The following is a 16,727-nucleotide window of genomic DNA, read 5'->3' on the forward strand; positions in this document are numbered from 1 at the left end:
ATTCATCAATATGGGAGGTTCAATGCAGGAGCCCTTTTAAAAATGTTTGGATAATGAAAATGAATGTTATGGCAAATTAGAGTCAGACTTTTAGAAAGCAGCCATCTCTTATTTCCTCTGGTTTCCATCTTGTAAAGCTTAATGAAGTCCGTTTATAACCAACTCATTCAGATGAGACCTTTAATGCAACACATGCCCTCATGTTCATTCAGAGGCTGCACGAATGAAATGCCCTGTTTCTACTCAAAGCAAATGTGCAACACGCAGGAGCAGTTCTCGCTTTGTCAAAATGCCGACCTCTTTTCCATGAATTATTTCTTATTGCGGTTCACTCCCACGGCCACGGAGCGTCTGACCCGCGCACGAGCCTGGGCTATCGGGAGCGCGCGGCAATCATGCCTCATCCGTCTCACGCCTCGCCACTGTCGGAAAATACAAGAAGAAAATCGCCTTTTACCTAAAAATATTTAGCCGCTATTTGAGCTCTCGTGTGGTCGCGCGATCGCCCGCCTTCTGGCGAAGAAGCTGAATTTTTCTGAAATCCTAAAGTCGTGCGTAATTTCCTCTTTTTTTATTTCTCCCGTCACTGAGACAAAGAGGGCAACAAGATACAGGAGGAGTACAGCTGTGGTGATGATGTGCTGTTTCAGGGCTCATCCTTCATTTCGCAGGTCATTCCTTTAACTTGACGCTGTCGACACTCCTGACGCGGCTCAGTTTGGGGATGTAAACGCCGGGAAGCCACTTTAACGGACCTGAACTGATGTGACTCAACGAGTGTTCGCATCCACCGGAACAATGAGCCCGTTAGGAGCCTGAAACGTCTTGAGAAAGGTAAGATGAGACTCTCACAGCTACCTTATAATAATGTCACTCTGTGATTAGCTCATTTTAATAGGTGTAAGAAAAGGCTATCCATCCAAACAGGTGGTGTCCTGCATGACGAGCTGGTCAGCTACTGAGAGGGGAAAGTACATGCACATGTATGAATCTACATGTTACATTCCTGTGAAGCTGCCGTGCATATGTGACCTATTTTGAGAATTGCATTATAATTTAAATGCATGCAAGACAGACACGGATGAGGAAGTGACCTAATTGATAAATATCACATCCTGTATGCTGTGCTTTGTTACACACAAACTTAACAGAGTCTTTTAGCCTGCATAATATCCATGTGATAATTACACAGCTACATTGTGTGAGATTATTAGAAATAAGCAAGATTAGACACTGAGTTAACACTGTTGGTGACAGCCAGAAAAACACCTGTAATTGGAACAAATAACCCAGATAGTTTACTAATATTAACCATAAGCATTTGTGACTTATTGATTATCCTGCAATCACAAAGCTGATCACACATACAGCAGGGGCATGCAAACTTATGCAGGCAATTTCTGCAATGCACATTTACCAAAGCCTTTCACCTTCACTTCTGTTTTTATCCCTGCAACTTTATGTCGTCTTTGCATTTCTTCCTAATGGCTTTATCAAAATATAATACATAATCTAACCTTTTTGTTTGCAACATTAGTATGTGCATGTAATTTGCAACTTAAAATTAAGGTGCTAAAAAGATAAAGGAAGACATGCTTGTTGAAATTCAGCAAGACAGCATTGCAACAGTATCACCTGATTTACCTACCTGATAAAAGTTCTCAAATGCATCCAATACAGCTTCAGCGAAAGTGTCAAATATAGCCACATATTGACACCTGCCATTAGTGCACAGTGAAGATAGACTTAACCGACCGTAACTGATTTTACAGCTTCCACACTAAGCCAAAGGATTTACACATTCAGGTCCAACAAATCAACTTTTTTCAGTGCAAATAATATTATTAACAATATTATTTTTACCTCTTAACATGAACTCCTGAATTGACTACAAGTGCAGCAAGATACCAGAGTTATATTACAGCTTTCAAAGAAAGTGAAGTCACATAAATGCCTGTGTGCACCAGCATCTGCAGCATATGTTAATGGAAAAAGACAGAGAATGCGCAGGCACTTAATCCTCTATTGTTTTAATATGTTTCCCATTAGAGGAGTCACAGCAGAAGGAGACCAGAGAGCGGATTACATTACATGCAGTCGCGGGTCAGAAAGTGGCCAGGCAAGCCAATGATCACATTCACTGCTCAGAGAAAGCGCTGTAGCCGACATGTGACAGTTGCTGCTACACCACAAAGCCTCACAACAGATCTCAGTATTTCACAGGGCATATGTGACATTTTGTTTGTCACACATTTGGCTCTGTCATTTTGTGACCGCGTTAGCCCTTGTTCACACTATTCTACTTTTCACTCACACACACACAACACATGGAGTCCGCCATACGACAGCATCATATGATAATGCGGCATTAATGACAATGAGAATAGTATTTTAAAATGATAATCAGGAGGCTTTAAAGGGTAACACTGGTGGGGTTTTTTTTTTTCAAACTGGACCATATTTTCCCATGTTTTTGTGTCTACGTGACAAATGGGAACAACAATTTTTTAAAATTAGTCCAGAACTGAGTAAGAGGGCTTCAGCTGGCTGCAACAAATAGGTTGCAATGTAACCACTCAGGGTATTTTTTCACCATCAAAGTGCTTAATTTTGCCACTGACAGGCTCAGGTTGTTATTAAAAGTGTCAGATAACATTATGGAAAGGATCCCTACAGAGACAGACCTTTTAAGATCCTTTTTGTATAACCAGAAACACCCCTGAAATTGCTATCGCCAAACCCACCAGACTCCATTTAAATAAACAGTAATTTAAGCATGTGTAGAGCCGGGATATTTTCACATCTAACTGGGTGAATAAGAGTTCATTCCGACCAAACCAGAGTTGGTAATTGTTGGAAAAGTGGAAAGATGAACCAAGACAGCTTTTGTGAGCTTTATTTTGTTTATGTCAACTTTGAATAAAATGTGTTTAACAATGATAAAATTACTGCTTTTTTAAATGGGGTCTGGTGGATTTGGCAATGGCAATTTCGGGGCTGTTTCTGGTTAAACAAAAATGATTTTACTCTTAAACAAACAGGTCTGTATCTGTAGGCATCCTTTTCATAATGTTGTCAGACACTTAGAAAAATAACCTGAGCCTGTTAGTGGCAAAAACAAACACTTTTAGTGGATGTAAACTGACGGTGTACAAATGCCCCGAGTGTTTACATTACAGCCTGTTATGCCGCTGCCGGTATCTACGCTCAGTACTGCACCAGTTTCAAAAATTGTTGTTCCCATCACTCATTTAGACACAAAAATATGGGAAAATGTTGTGCAGGTTGAAGAACACAGAAGTTATCCTTTAAGTCCCTTGCACCAGTTTGAAATTATTCATAATTAAAAAAAACCAAAACAAAACAACAGATTTTATTTACAGTATGGCATTATTCTACCACCTTAATTCACTTAAACTCGGTGCCTATTTCTGATACAAACTCTAAACCCTCTGCCATATGGTGCCCAGTGATCCAGCTACAGTCATAGCTGGAGGTTGCTTAACATAAACAGGAAGAGAGCCTCTAGGGTTACATTTGTGATGGAAAATTCAACTACTTACTCTGTGACGAGGTGGTTGCTCCGCACAGAAAAGTGCTCACACACAATGTGCCATTTAACATCCTACAGCATGTTAGATTCTGGCTTGTGACCTTTTAATATTACCTTTTTTAGTAAATTTGTGGGGAGGTATCTAATTGTCACTGATTACACCAGAACAACTGGTAATCGTACATATTTACTGCAGCTTTGTGTTACTGGAAAATCAAGAGTAGGGAGGGAACTATGGATATCACAGTAGATATGACATATCAGAGCTGGGAGCTTGTTGTTATCTAATGACTGCACACAGTATTTAAGGAAATTATGTCAAGCTTGGTTGCAACATTAGTCGGCAAATGCGTCCTCACAAACCCAGCAAAAATAACAGACACTTTCTGTGTCAAATGCAAGCCAAGCAGTCTAAACTTAGTTTGCTTTTTTAATAGACCAGCAAATTAAAACCTGTTTGCATGTCTCTAATCAGCTGCAGGACAGGTTTCAGATGTTTTAACCGTGGAAGAAAACATCCATAGAAGATGCCTTGACTGAAGAACACAACAGACTAAATTTTACTGCACTTCAAGAGCCAATTAGCTCAGGAGTTTAGATCTCCTATCAATGGTTATGGCTCCTGCCGCCTCGGGAAAGTACCTCAGAGCATAATACTGTTGATATTAATTGATGGGTATTTAATCAGTGCTACTTAATCTAATGCTGTTTGATACATTTAAGTCATGGTGCACCGATGCTTGAATCAGTGTTTGCGGTGTTATGGTAGTTCTGCTCATCAGACGCTCTCTCCTAAATCAATCTCCTAATCAAACCTGATTCATTAATGACTGATGGATGCTTTCATCGCCTTCCCATTGTAAAATGATATGTTGATTTTTAACACATTGTGATACTGGTGTGAGTTTCAAAACACATTTTTTCCTTCTATAAAAATGCAGGATTCAAAAGTGACAGGGCTGTACCCGACTCAAAATAATGTCAGTCGAATTAGATTTGGCTGCTCAATGCGATTGACTGTTTGTTTCTTCCATATATATATCCATATATACCATGAGAGTTTGAACAGGGTACATTTAGGGTGACTGTGACATTTATGTGATATAGTAAACAAGCCAAGTTAGCCCTCAGCGCTAATGGGTGCTAACCACGGTATCAACATATCGGAAATGTGCAACCAATTTTTTTACTGCAAACACTAGATATCAAACAAAAGCCAGAGATGGTCTCGTATTAAGTTGCTACGAGCGATTATTTCACCAGATGGCAGAAGATAACATTATCTCAAAGCCTGACCGGGCAGACCCTCTCTTCCTCTGGGCAGCTGCCTCCGTCTCACTCAGGGTGCTTTCACACCTGTAATTTGGTTCATTTGGTCTGGACCACGGGGAAAGAAATTCATACACTGTTGCATTTTAGTTCTGGCCTGATCCTGTTCACACTGAGAAGTAAACATGAAGTTATTTCGACTGACAGCTAACTTGTTGATTGGACAGTTTCGCCTACTTTCATCCTGCATCATCAAGGCCCACATGGGGAAATCAAATTGCGGTAATAGCAGAGGTTTAGTGGCACTTAAATGCTTGTGATGTGTTTATTTATGTTGTTTAGTGCCACAAAGAGCTCATGGAGAAATAACTGATCGTACGCATTATCAGTAGGCTATTATTAGACTGTAAATTGATCATGTCATGAAAAATGACTAATGCAGAAACAGGATCAAAAGGAGGCGTGATAATGATCGCTTCTAAGATCGCAGGCAGATTTTACAGTCTGCAGATGGCTTTATTATAGTAGTTTAGCTTTTGAAATCATGCTAAAATCACAAATCTGCTATCATAACGTCCTGTGTCTGCTTTCTCTGCTTTCACACCACAAATGAACCACACCAGAGTTTGTTTTCTTTTTGGTCCGGTTGTTTTGGTGTGGTGACAAACCACACTTAGGGGGCAAACGAACTGGAGTTTGATTTAAACTAACCAAACAGGGCAGGTGATAAAGCACCCTCAGACTCACCCTGGGTATGGGTCCTCAGCTGCCTGTGCCAGAGAGCAAAGCAAGGAGGTCTCACTCTGCAGCTACATTTGAGGACAAAATGTCCCCAGACGTACACTACACACTGACTGACAAAAAATAAACCCGACTGCTCGACTTGCAGAATCAGTCGACTGAGGGGTCTCTGACTGATGGTTCGAATCTTCAACTCTCAAGGGGCAGCCCTAAAGAATGAGCTAAGAAAGACAACTGACTGATCATTTCTTGCTTTTGTGCATGACAGATTTTCATATTTGGTCAGCCCAGTTGCCAGGAGACAATGTTGGCATTGCAAACTGCAAAAATACATCAAATTTCTACATTTCATAAGTAGCATATCAACATTTCTACAGTGTCGTGGTTCTGATTACATGTATTTGAGCTGACTCTGCTATCAGGAGGTGGAGGGGATAATGGGTGATGGCATGAAACCTTGGCAACACAGCTGCCAAGCTGCGGACAACTGTTCGAGACCAACAAACAACAGGACAGCAAGATATCAGGGCATTTCCAGCGGCCGTTAGGGCAACAATGACGGGTATTTTAAGCCAAAACATGGTCTTTTCTGAACCATAACCAAGTGTTATTTGTGCCTAAATATAACCACACATTAACCACAGAGTTGTTGAAACACGGTTTGCAGAAACGTACAATGCTAACATTTATCCTGGATGGCTTGGTGCCAGGGGGAGTATTTCAATAGTGACCCCATTGCACATTGATCAGGGAGGCTGCGTTCAATAATTTTCTCGTTTGATGAAGAGTCTCCAACAGGAGGATATTGATTCGATAGAGGAATCTTCTTAGCTTACCTCTCTTGACAGGAAGGCTAGAGGTCAAAGTCAGATGACCACCTCTAAGGCTTATTATTTTCTGATGACTGGTGCTGATAGTGTTTCACTGGCTCCGTTTAGAGACTTCTGTGGCCGACACAGGGGCTTGAATCTAGGTCCTCTGGTCGGAGAGCGGGCTGCCAACTCACTCTGCATCCCTGCTGTGCATTAGTGAAACTCTGTGATTAAACGGAAGGGGCATTTGCTCACAACATGTTATTGTTGTTGTTTCAGTCCTTGAGTATGAGTGCTTGTGCATATTTGCTGTCTGGTGTCACATGCTGTAAGCGGACACTTTACAATGACAGCAGCCGAGCAGAGTTACTCACCACATGAGGATCATTATACAGTATATGAAATGTAAGTTGTCATCTCTCATCACAGGTCAGAGTGCCGTCCTACTCAAATGAATTGTGCTCCCCAGACAATGTTTCATTCGTAGTTGAAAATATGCCAGCTACTGCAAACTGATCTTTGGCCTTGTGTTACCTCAGATAGGCTGGAGCATAACAGTGATGTGGACAGAGAGCTCTGGGAAAATGGATTTGAGTAGCTTTTATTTTTCCAGCATGTAACCGATGAATGTTTTTACCCATTTAGGACCAGACAGACTAACTGTTGTTACAGATGTGGCTGAAGCTTTATTCTTTCAGTGAAGCTGGTTTGTGTTTGGGAAAATGAACGTCCTACGCTGCAGTTCAACACTCCTAATTGTGAAATAACATTATTGTGGTGATTTTGATAGGTCAGCTATATTACACAAGCAAATTATTTTATATCATGCTGTACTGAAATGCAGATAAACTTTAAAAACAGCACAAATAATTTAAATTAATTTGGACATGATATTTGGAATGAGAACCATACAGACTAAACTCTAAAGCAGTTGTTCCCAACTGGTGGGTCACAGTCCAAAAGTGTGTTGCGTGTCCATTTTGAATGGACTGCAAGTGACATGCGAACATGCTTTATTTTGAAGTACAGTGAATTTCCAGCACAGAGCTTTTACTTTGAAGCGTTGTTTCTTGCTGTAGATTCAGTGACTAATGGACAGCTACTTAACAGAGACAGCAAACTAGCTTGACGACATGGCCAAATGCAAGTATGATGCTGAATGTATTGAACTGTTTGAACCTTGAACTAATGACAAAGGAGAAATCTGGACCCTGTGGCTGGACCAGTTGGGAACCACTGCTCTAAAGTACTTCCCTGTCAATTTCTCAAAGTCAAGCGAGAGTCAAACAAGAAATAAACACATTGTTGCTCAGCAGAAGAGAAATTTGTTGTTTTCTGTTTTCTGGTTCTGGTTGACCAGAGCTGTGTCAGAATCACTCCACTCAGTTTAAGCCAAAAACACACCAAGCTGACTCGCTGTACGGTTACATTTTCTTGGGCTGGGAGGTGGGAAGAAACTTTGTGTAACATAGGTCAACAAGTCACAGGAGTCACAGGACTCTGTTTACTGACTGGCTGAGGTTATTCTCTGGCAGCAATCAGCTGCTAAAAGTTCAACTGTTACCACCTTTTAGTTGGACCATACCTCGCCACAGCTTGGTGTGTTTTTGGTATAAGGATAACGTCCTTAAATGTTAGGGCTGGAGAAAATTAAATGTCATGATCGTATTTTAAACAAATACATCAATATCAGTATTGGGGTGATATTGTAGGGCTGACTATTGGTGCTTTCACAAAATATTCACACAATTAGATATTTAATAAATAATCATCAGTAATATGGATATAATGACAAAGTGGGTAAAGACAAATAAAAGAACAGCTATAACAGTTTGGTAAGTTCAGAAAATTACATGACTTTACTGTGATGCAGCCTTTCAAACCAGGAAAAGACAACACTAGAACACTAAAACATCCAAGCTCTAAGACGATATCTTGTCTCAGGTCACCATATTGATATAATATTAATATATATCCCAGCCATATTAAATGTTATGACATTTAATGTTCCATTATCCAGTAATCACCACTTTCAGATAGCTTTGGAGGGCTTAGGCTTGATTCCAGAAACAAGTTTGATTCACAGTTTTATATTTATGAGGGTAACAAGGAGTTAGTCTGATCCAATTTTTTTTTTCTTTTTTTTTTTCTGCTGAATGTTTCCTTCAAGACGGATGCAGTTGCTATGCAACATACACAATAAGAGATCCAGTCTGGTTCCAGTACAGTGGAGCAGAACGTCCAATGTGATGGTGGTTTACCAATGGCTGATCTTATGAAGAGATAATAGGGACATGTCAGGTATTGGTGACACAGTAAGCCCTCTGGCTTTAAGAAAACAGCTCTGGGGCCTCATAACAAAAACTTCCTGAGGCTGAAATCCTGTCTTATCTCAGTTTAGGATGACATTTAGGAATTTTGGTATTACAGAAATGTGTTTCCTGACTGCATTTAGGGGGATAAACTATTTTATTTTAGAAAAGGAATTTAGCTACCACAGAGGCATTCTGACTTAGGGGTTTCCCAAGTTAGAAATCCTATATTAGGATGGCACCGACCCTGTCCTAAATTCACAATATGTGCCAAAAATGGCAGCAGCACTGATGTTTGGTCGATATGGCAATAACACTGAAAATAGGGAGCAACATGAACACCAAAATATGATGGACAGGCTACCTAAACCATATGATGACACTGAAAAACACAGAAAAGGTGTGCACGATTAGTGCCCCTGACTCCTCGTAGCCTGTTTTTCCTTTGTCCATGATAGCAACCTAGCTAGCCAGTGACAGGGGAGAGCTGTTGGTATTATGGTTTGTCCATCTCAAGGAGCCTACGGGTTCTGTCTAAACATAGACACAGACATGACAGGACGAGTGCTGTTTGAAGAATCAAATTTGCAGTTGTAGTTAGGATTTCTTAAGGTCAGATAAGACGGGGGGTCTGAGATAGGAGAGGACACAGCCACAAGTTTACAGATTTGCTTCTGTAACAGGAAGATAAGATTTTTGCTATCTTTGAAATGTAAAAATGCTGTATGTAGGCCTAACTCTGGAAAAAGGCGGTTGATTGTTGAGTTTCATTCTCAGGTTGTCAAATACAAAATGCTTTGGGTTGGTAGTTGGACCGAACCACCAACCCAAAGTGTCAATTGCTTTCTCTAGTTACATACAGCACTTTTAAGACAGGATAAGAAGTCAGGATATTTTTTCTGTATTTTTCTGTAATGAGGTAGAGGGCCTGAGGGACAAGCGAGGGAGGAAGGCCATATTTTTTCTTGTAAGTTGAAACCTTGCCATACTCTGCCATGTTACCTTCTTTGGATAAAGAGCCCAGCATGAACACACTGTGAGGAATTTTGATCGATCTTAATTAAGCGTTGCTGGCCCACTTTGGGCTTTGATACATCTGCATTTATGGAACCACATCTAATGAAATAGGTTGACAGATTTATTTGCCATGATGTCATGGAGTTGGTACAGTAGGCGATTCTGGAAATGACTCTCAGATGACCATGAATGGGAAAGACACACTGGTAAAAGGGATGAAAGAATACATTTTTACTTTATAAATTTTATCTGTGCTTTTGACAAAGTAACTCAGCCCAGTAATAAACCATATTAGGTAGCTGTGAAAAAATCCAAAGGCATGACTGGGCAGTTAGTGAGGTCACAGACATCAGCCTTAAAGATGTGAATCACCTGCAGGACAGTAGGTTAAAGCTGGACCTGCTTATCATTTGTCATGCAAGGAGGAGCCTCTCCTGGACTCTCATTGATAACTGGATAATGAGCGCTCACTGGAGATGAGTGAGATTGATAGTGTTTTAGCCTCCGAGGGCCATTGTAATCCCTCATGGGGTGAAGGAGAGCTCTTCACCCGCACTTTGTGGGTGACTCTCTGCACCTACTGGCTGCAGCTACAATAATATAATATGAATATATGCGGAGATGGTTGCAGGGTTTTGTATTTTGTGTCATACACATCATTATTAATATAAGTATTGAACCAAACTGGTGCAATAACAAAAAAAAAAGGATAAAAATGGATATGTTATAATGCTAATGATCTTATTTTAATAATCTAGACTGTTGTGATCATTTCATTTTCCTTACCTGCTGATAAATTCTCTTATTTATTCTTTTATAATCCTAGTTCCCTCTGAGGCGACCATGACTTTTTTATTTTTAATAAGCTTTAATAACTCCTTTTTAAAACCAGATAATGGTTGTGGTAAGTCATCTCTCTTGCTGAATGACGCCTTGTTCCACACAGAGAGCCTGCAAACTAAATGTTTGCTATTGTCACATAAAAGATCTTGTGAAGGAGTGTGTCTTCAGAGATCACGACATTTTTGAATGGCAGTTTTCCAGGCTGACCTGTAAATGTATTTACAAGCCAATAATTCAGTTTAATGTGACTGATAGCATTGTGAATATTTAATTGACGATGTTCATCACGTATCCAATATGTGTAGCCTTCTTGCTACTGGAAGAGATTTGTCTGGTGTGACACTCGGCCAGAGTTGTTCACCCAGCTGCAGTTAATACCTGCAGGTCTTCGCCTTATCACTTTGTTAAACTGTAAACTGTGAAGTGACAGTTTGAATGTTGCCCACATTTAGCTCTATTTGGTGGAGCTGACCTGGGACCAGCAGGCAACAAACACCACAGCTGGATGTGATTCAGGGCTGAGACACCTGTCAACCAAGCAGACACCCCACAAAGCATGCCCTGTCTCGCCTGTTGATACTCAAAATCAGAGCTACACATATACAAGAAGCAAAGTAAAATACAATCAGACCTTAAAAGGAAACGTTGGTACTTTTCAGCCTGAACCTGATTTTCCCATGTTTTGAGCCAGAGGGACTGATGGAGACAACATATTTTTAAACTGGCCCAGTACTGAAAGAGACAGCTGTTGCAACATGATCCCTATGGCAATTGTGCACCTTCAATTTATGTCTGTGCTTGTTTTTGCCACTGACAGGCTCAGATTGCCATTACAAGTGTCTGAAAACATTATGGAAAAGACCCTACAGGGAAATGAAATATTCTTTCTTACCTTTCACTGATCCAGTCTGTTTGTTAGTTTGTGTAACCAAGTCTTGTTTAAGAAGAAGGCTCGCTCACAAGAACCGACTTGTTGCAGGAAAAACAATGATGGAAACGTGAGAGTATAAGTAAGTATAGCTTCATATGTGGAAGATTCTCATCGTCATGGCTGACAAACACACTGCATATGCGAAAGGTGAGGAAAATCATCTCAATCCTCTGTGGGATCTTTTCCATGATGTTGTCAGGCACTTCTAATAACAATCTGAGCCTGTCAGTGGAAAAACAAGCACTTTTAGTGGATGTGAATTGACGGTGTACAGTTGCCCGCAGGGATTATCGGTCTCTCTCATTACTGGACCAAACGTCTTGTCTCCTTTAATTACTTAGACATAAAAACCATAGGAAAATAGTTTAGAATCCAGTTTAAAAAATAAATTTCCCTTGATAATTGCTGAAAATGCTTCAACAGTCCAAGCCTGTAACATGGACGTGAAAATATTCTGAAGACTGAATGTTGGCTTACACTAAATCAGGCTACATGCTCTGATTATGGGAATCAATATTTTGGCATAAGAGACACATTTAGCCTCGAAAGTACCCTGTTATAAACTATAGATGTTTATTAGGATCCCCTTAAGCTGCTGAGAACAAGCTTCCATCGTTTAGAAACATAAGCAAAGAATAATATTAGAGATCAACAGAAGTAAACAAAAGGAGCTGATAACATCTAGAGAAATATAACAGGATGTTTACAGACGAGAAACTGAATTTATATAACCAGAAACCAGACAGAAGTGCAGCACTTTTTAGATGTTTTCTAATTGCTTTTAAGTGGCACAGGGGAACTTAATGACTTCCCCTGACATGCCCTGTATAATAAGGCACTTAACCCTCAAATCTGCAGAGGACAACTTGTACTGGGCGGCTCCCTGGTACGAGTGTTTGTACCCGTGTAAATGTGAAACAGGGTGCTGCTGCTGCTGCTGCTGCTGCTGCTGCAAAACAACCTTACCTGCCGACTTGACTTTCAAAGTGAAGCGCCTGTCATGTGTAAGCATCAGAGATATAATATTAAACACTGAGGATATGCTGTGAGGGAAGCCTCCCAGGACAGAGTGTTTTCCTCTCTGACAGCTCCAGCGATGAGCGGCCGGTCGGGCAGCACACCTGTCAGCAGGGAGCTTCTAAAAGAGGTCCACTCCCGCCGTCTGCTCCAGCTCGAACCAATGTGAGGCTGAGAGATGTGGGTCAACATTACACAAGTGCGCCAGCCTCCCGCTCTGCACCACACCCAACACACTGACCGACATTGTGCTGATGAGCGTGGTTAGAGCGGGCCTTGAAAATCATCATGTTCCTTGGAATAGGTTTCCATGTAATCATTCGTGTGATCGCATTCAGACACGCTGTCATCCATTTTGGCATTTGTTTTGAACAGATAAATCCGTCTTTGTGCCTGCCAAAATCTGTCGAGGCACACTTGTCTCTTCCTCTCTGTATCTCAGCTGATTATAGTTTGAGATGAAGAATGGAAAAGTGTCTGTTCCCTTTTTCAGCAGTTTAAAATGTGCAGTGATAAGTTATTCATCCAGGGAAAGACGTGCAGTTCCTTATGCAGCAGTTTTCATCAGCCCTCCACAGTGCTGATGGTGTTTCTGTAAATGCTTTGGTGCAAACAGGCTGTCGGCCTTCATGTTTACATTGACAGATACCTTACGGTAGTAAACGACTTATGCTGTGTCTAGAAAAAAAAGGCAATTCTACTAAGAAGTCTTTAGTGAAACACACAAAATAACCAGCCCTGTTTCCTGGAAATGACTTTTATATATATTATGGATTTAAAACAGCCAATACATTTTGAGGTAAAGTTAATGCTGGGTGAATTATGATTTCTATTAACATAATGAGGAAATGTTTCTAAAAAACATGTCTGGCAAGTTGCAAAAATGTTGATACTGAATGTATCAGCAAAATGTTGACAACAACCTGGTCCCACTCTCAACTCTTCAGATAACGACGCTTGGTCAGTGGCCCTTGTTCATTTCCTGTGAAAAGTTTCTTTGAAAGACTCAATGCATGTTAACAAGTGTAAATTGACACACCATCCCTGAACATCCAAGGCTGCTGCTGGACGGGTACCTTACATGTCATGGTAGGATGTATAGGGCCACTGACCAAGCGTCAGTATTAGGTAAACGCACCCAGCTTAAACAATCTTAATTTAAGAAGTTTACCTGAAAACGGTCCTTTATCAGACTGACGTATATCACAGCAGTGTCTCCAGCAGTGAATAACAACAATATACATATAATAACAATCTGTGGGTCCATGATTTAGGGCTAGCTAACTTACTGGCTTATTCCTTCTTTCGTCAAGTGCATCTGGTTGCTAGGTAACACGAACGCCAATGGATCAGGGAAAGAACAACTGGTGATACAACCAGCAAATCCTCCGCAGACCAGTCTGTCCCATTTTGGAGACCGTTCGGTTTGGCTGATGCGGTCTTCAAAGAACGTGGCTGACGTCGACCGCGAAGGCTACATCCTTCAAAGACTGCAGCCCCTGCATTGAGACACAGCTAGGGTTATTACGTTTTTTATTAAAATCTAACCAACATTGTGATCTTTCCCTATCCTTAACCAAAGTGCTTCTGTTGCCTAAATCTACAGACAGGCATCTTTGTTATTACGTTTTACATTGTAGTGTTTTGTTATCTGAGAGAAACGTTGTCTCTGAGCACAAGCCATGTAGCGATTACGTTGCCACAACAACGTAAGTAAGAAGGCAGTTTTGTAACATACAAACATAATTATTAAGAGACAAGGTTGCAGTAACAATGGGGTTGAAAGCATTGACATATATACAGGTTGCTATGAGGACTCCTTTGTCCGTTTTCCAATATTTAGCTTGCACTTGGAAGAATGTACCTTTGTCATCACAGCTTGTTACATCCATCATTTCTATGATTTAGAATTTAAAGCTAAATTGTTTTAATGCGCTCATTAGCATGGATCAAAGTCTTTGTCTGTCTTGGTACCATAAATATTATATTAAAGAAACAATGTTTGATGACAGAGGTCTCAGAAATCAATTATTTCATGTTCCACAGCTAATCGTTCCACCAAATTTCATCTGGTCAAAATATGAATTATTTACCGTACCACTGCTCTGAAGCAAATCTGCATAGTTCATGTGGGCCTGGGAAAATACAAAATGAGCTTTTATTAAAATGCATTCAAAGCTATCATAACACATCTGTGTTTCCTGATCGTCCTTGTATCAACACCTCAGTCAGCCTGCGCCACTCTGTTAACGTTCAGCATCTCGATGTTAGAGAGAGAAAGTCTCCACAGCCTGTGTGTGATTGTCAGTGCTGATTTCCCCTGTGTAGAGGACAGATTTGGCTCGGAGGCCCAGGGGATTGTGGGTGATCGAGCTGTTAGCTCCACTATAGTTAGGAGGCCCGTCAGTCAAGCGTTTAAATAAAACCAGTGCTACAACTACTATAACCACTGCTATTCCTGTTACTGCCACTAATACTCTTACGACAACCGCTGTAATACATCTAATGCTACTACTACTATACCCCAAATCCTACTCAACTTTATTCATGTAGCACCTTTCATGCAAAACAAAGTGCTTCACATAGAAAAACTGAAACATAAAACATAAAATAAATAATAAAAACAAAATTATATTAAAAAAAAAAAAATCAAGACTAAAAATCACAACAATAAAACAACATATTGTTAAAAAAAATTGATAATTTAAACCCAGTAGAATAAAACAAAATAAACTCCAGGGATTAAAATAATAATTAAAAAAAAAAAAGATTAAAACTTAAAAAACAAGGTTATAATATTCCTCCAAACCCAAAGTAAAATAAAATAAAGTAAAATACTATAAAATACTACTACTAAAAAGTATATTGTAGTGCCCGAACAGTTTGCTATATAGTTTTTGTGATTTCTGTAATTATAATAATTGTTTTCAGTTTTTACAGTCTTCACTGAAAAATACCAGAGCGAATTAATTGAACCTGACTTTCACTCAGATTCAGTGTCTATCACTCGTGCAAACGTTATTGCATTTCCTGTTCATGGCAGTTCAAAGTAAACAGTTTTATCTCGTGGTGAGTCAGCTCAGGATGTGATAGTGACAGGAGAAAGTGAGGAGAAAAAATTCTAATGAGCAGCTGATTATAATCGAGAAACATTCAGTTAATGAAACAAAATCAATAAACGGTGAAAAACAGAGCATTTGTGCCACATTTTCTTTGAACTGATACTAATGAGCAAATTGCAAACATTTTACTGATTGGGCTTTTTAGTGTTACTCTGAGCCTGAACAAAATCTCCTTAGCTGTTATTGCCAGGGTTTATACTTTACACCAGTGGGCTCTTTTTCACACTAAAAGCTGCTGTTGTAACACAATATACAGTGACTGTTTGGCTTTAAGCCTGGAGACTTGTGTTAAAGAAAAGACCTCAGTTCTCAAGAGGAAAGTTCTCTCTCTTTCAGCCTGAACCCGATTTTCTTAGTTCTCTCTATAAAACCTAAAACCAGGGATACTCAACTTGCTCTGCCCGGGGGCCACTTGTGCAAAATGCCAGGAGGCCAGGGGCCAGATATTAAACAACAATGATAATATTTATCAGATAAAGTGAATAAACATTAAAAATAAAGGCAAATTAATTTTTCTATTTTCATTACATTGCCTGTTTTTAGCCTTTTGATATGTGATGTCCTCACTCATCTTTGCCAGGAGGCAAACATAGACGAGCAGCCCTGCACAGGTCAGGTGTATGTAGGGGCGTTTCTAGGAGTTGAGGATTTCAGAGCTTAGTGCAGGGCTCTGTCAGAAGGTCGGGAGATCCTGTCTTGGCATTTTTTTTTTCTTAAACAAGGTATGTTGTTGATGGTTTTTATGCATGTTGGCACATTATTTACATTTATAAAATAATTCCCAATGTCAATCCATTTTTCTTTTTTATTGTGAATTCAAAAATGGTCGGTGACCCGACACCATACTGAGGGCCAGATTTGGCCTGTGAGCCATAAGTTGAGTATCACTGCCTTAACCTCCTGAGACCCTGTGTCCTCATATGAGGACATCACATTTTTGGTTTACTTGACCTTATACTTTATTCTATTTAACTTAGACCTGTTGTCCTCATTCGTGGACACTTTGTTGTGCCATCTAGTGGTAGTAAGAGCACAATACACTAATCCATGTAAAAACAAGATGGCAGCCAAAACACAAAAGTGAACAAGGTCCAAAACCTGATCGCATTT

The 16,727-nt window shown here is 40.1% G+C and overlaps 1 protein-coding gene across 2 annotated transcripts in view; it reads left to right on the forward strand.

Moving 5' to 3' along the window:
- Window positions 1–357: 357 nt before the first annotated feature.
- Window positions 358–16,727, forward strand: part of LOC126403220 (probable G-protein coupled receptor 153) — a 50,882-nt gene continuing 34,512 nt past the window's right edge. For both annotated transcript variants that reach the window (XM_050065769.1, XM_050065768.1), the window contains exon 1: window positions 358–834. The gene's annotated coding sequence lies outside the window, so the exon portion shown is untranslated. The remainder of the gene's footprint in view (window positions 835–16,727) is intronic.

This window comes from Epinephelus moara, chromosome 16 (genome assembly GCF_006386435.1).
Source record: "Epinephelus moara isolate mb chromosome 16, YSFRI_EMoa_1.0, whole genome shotgun sequence".
NCBI classification, from domain to species: domain Eukaryota; kingdom Metazoa; phylum Chordata; class Actinopteri; order Perciformes; family Serranidae; genus Epinephelus; species Epinephelus moara.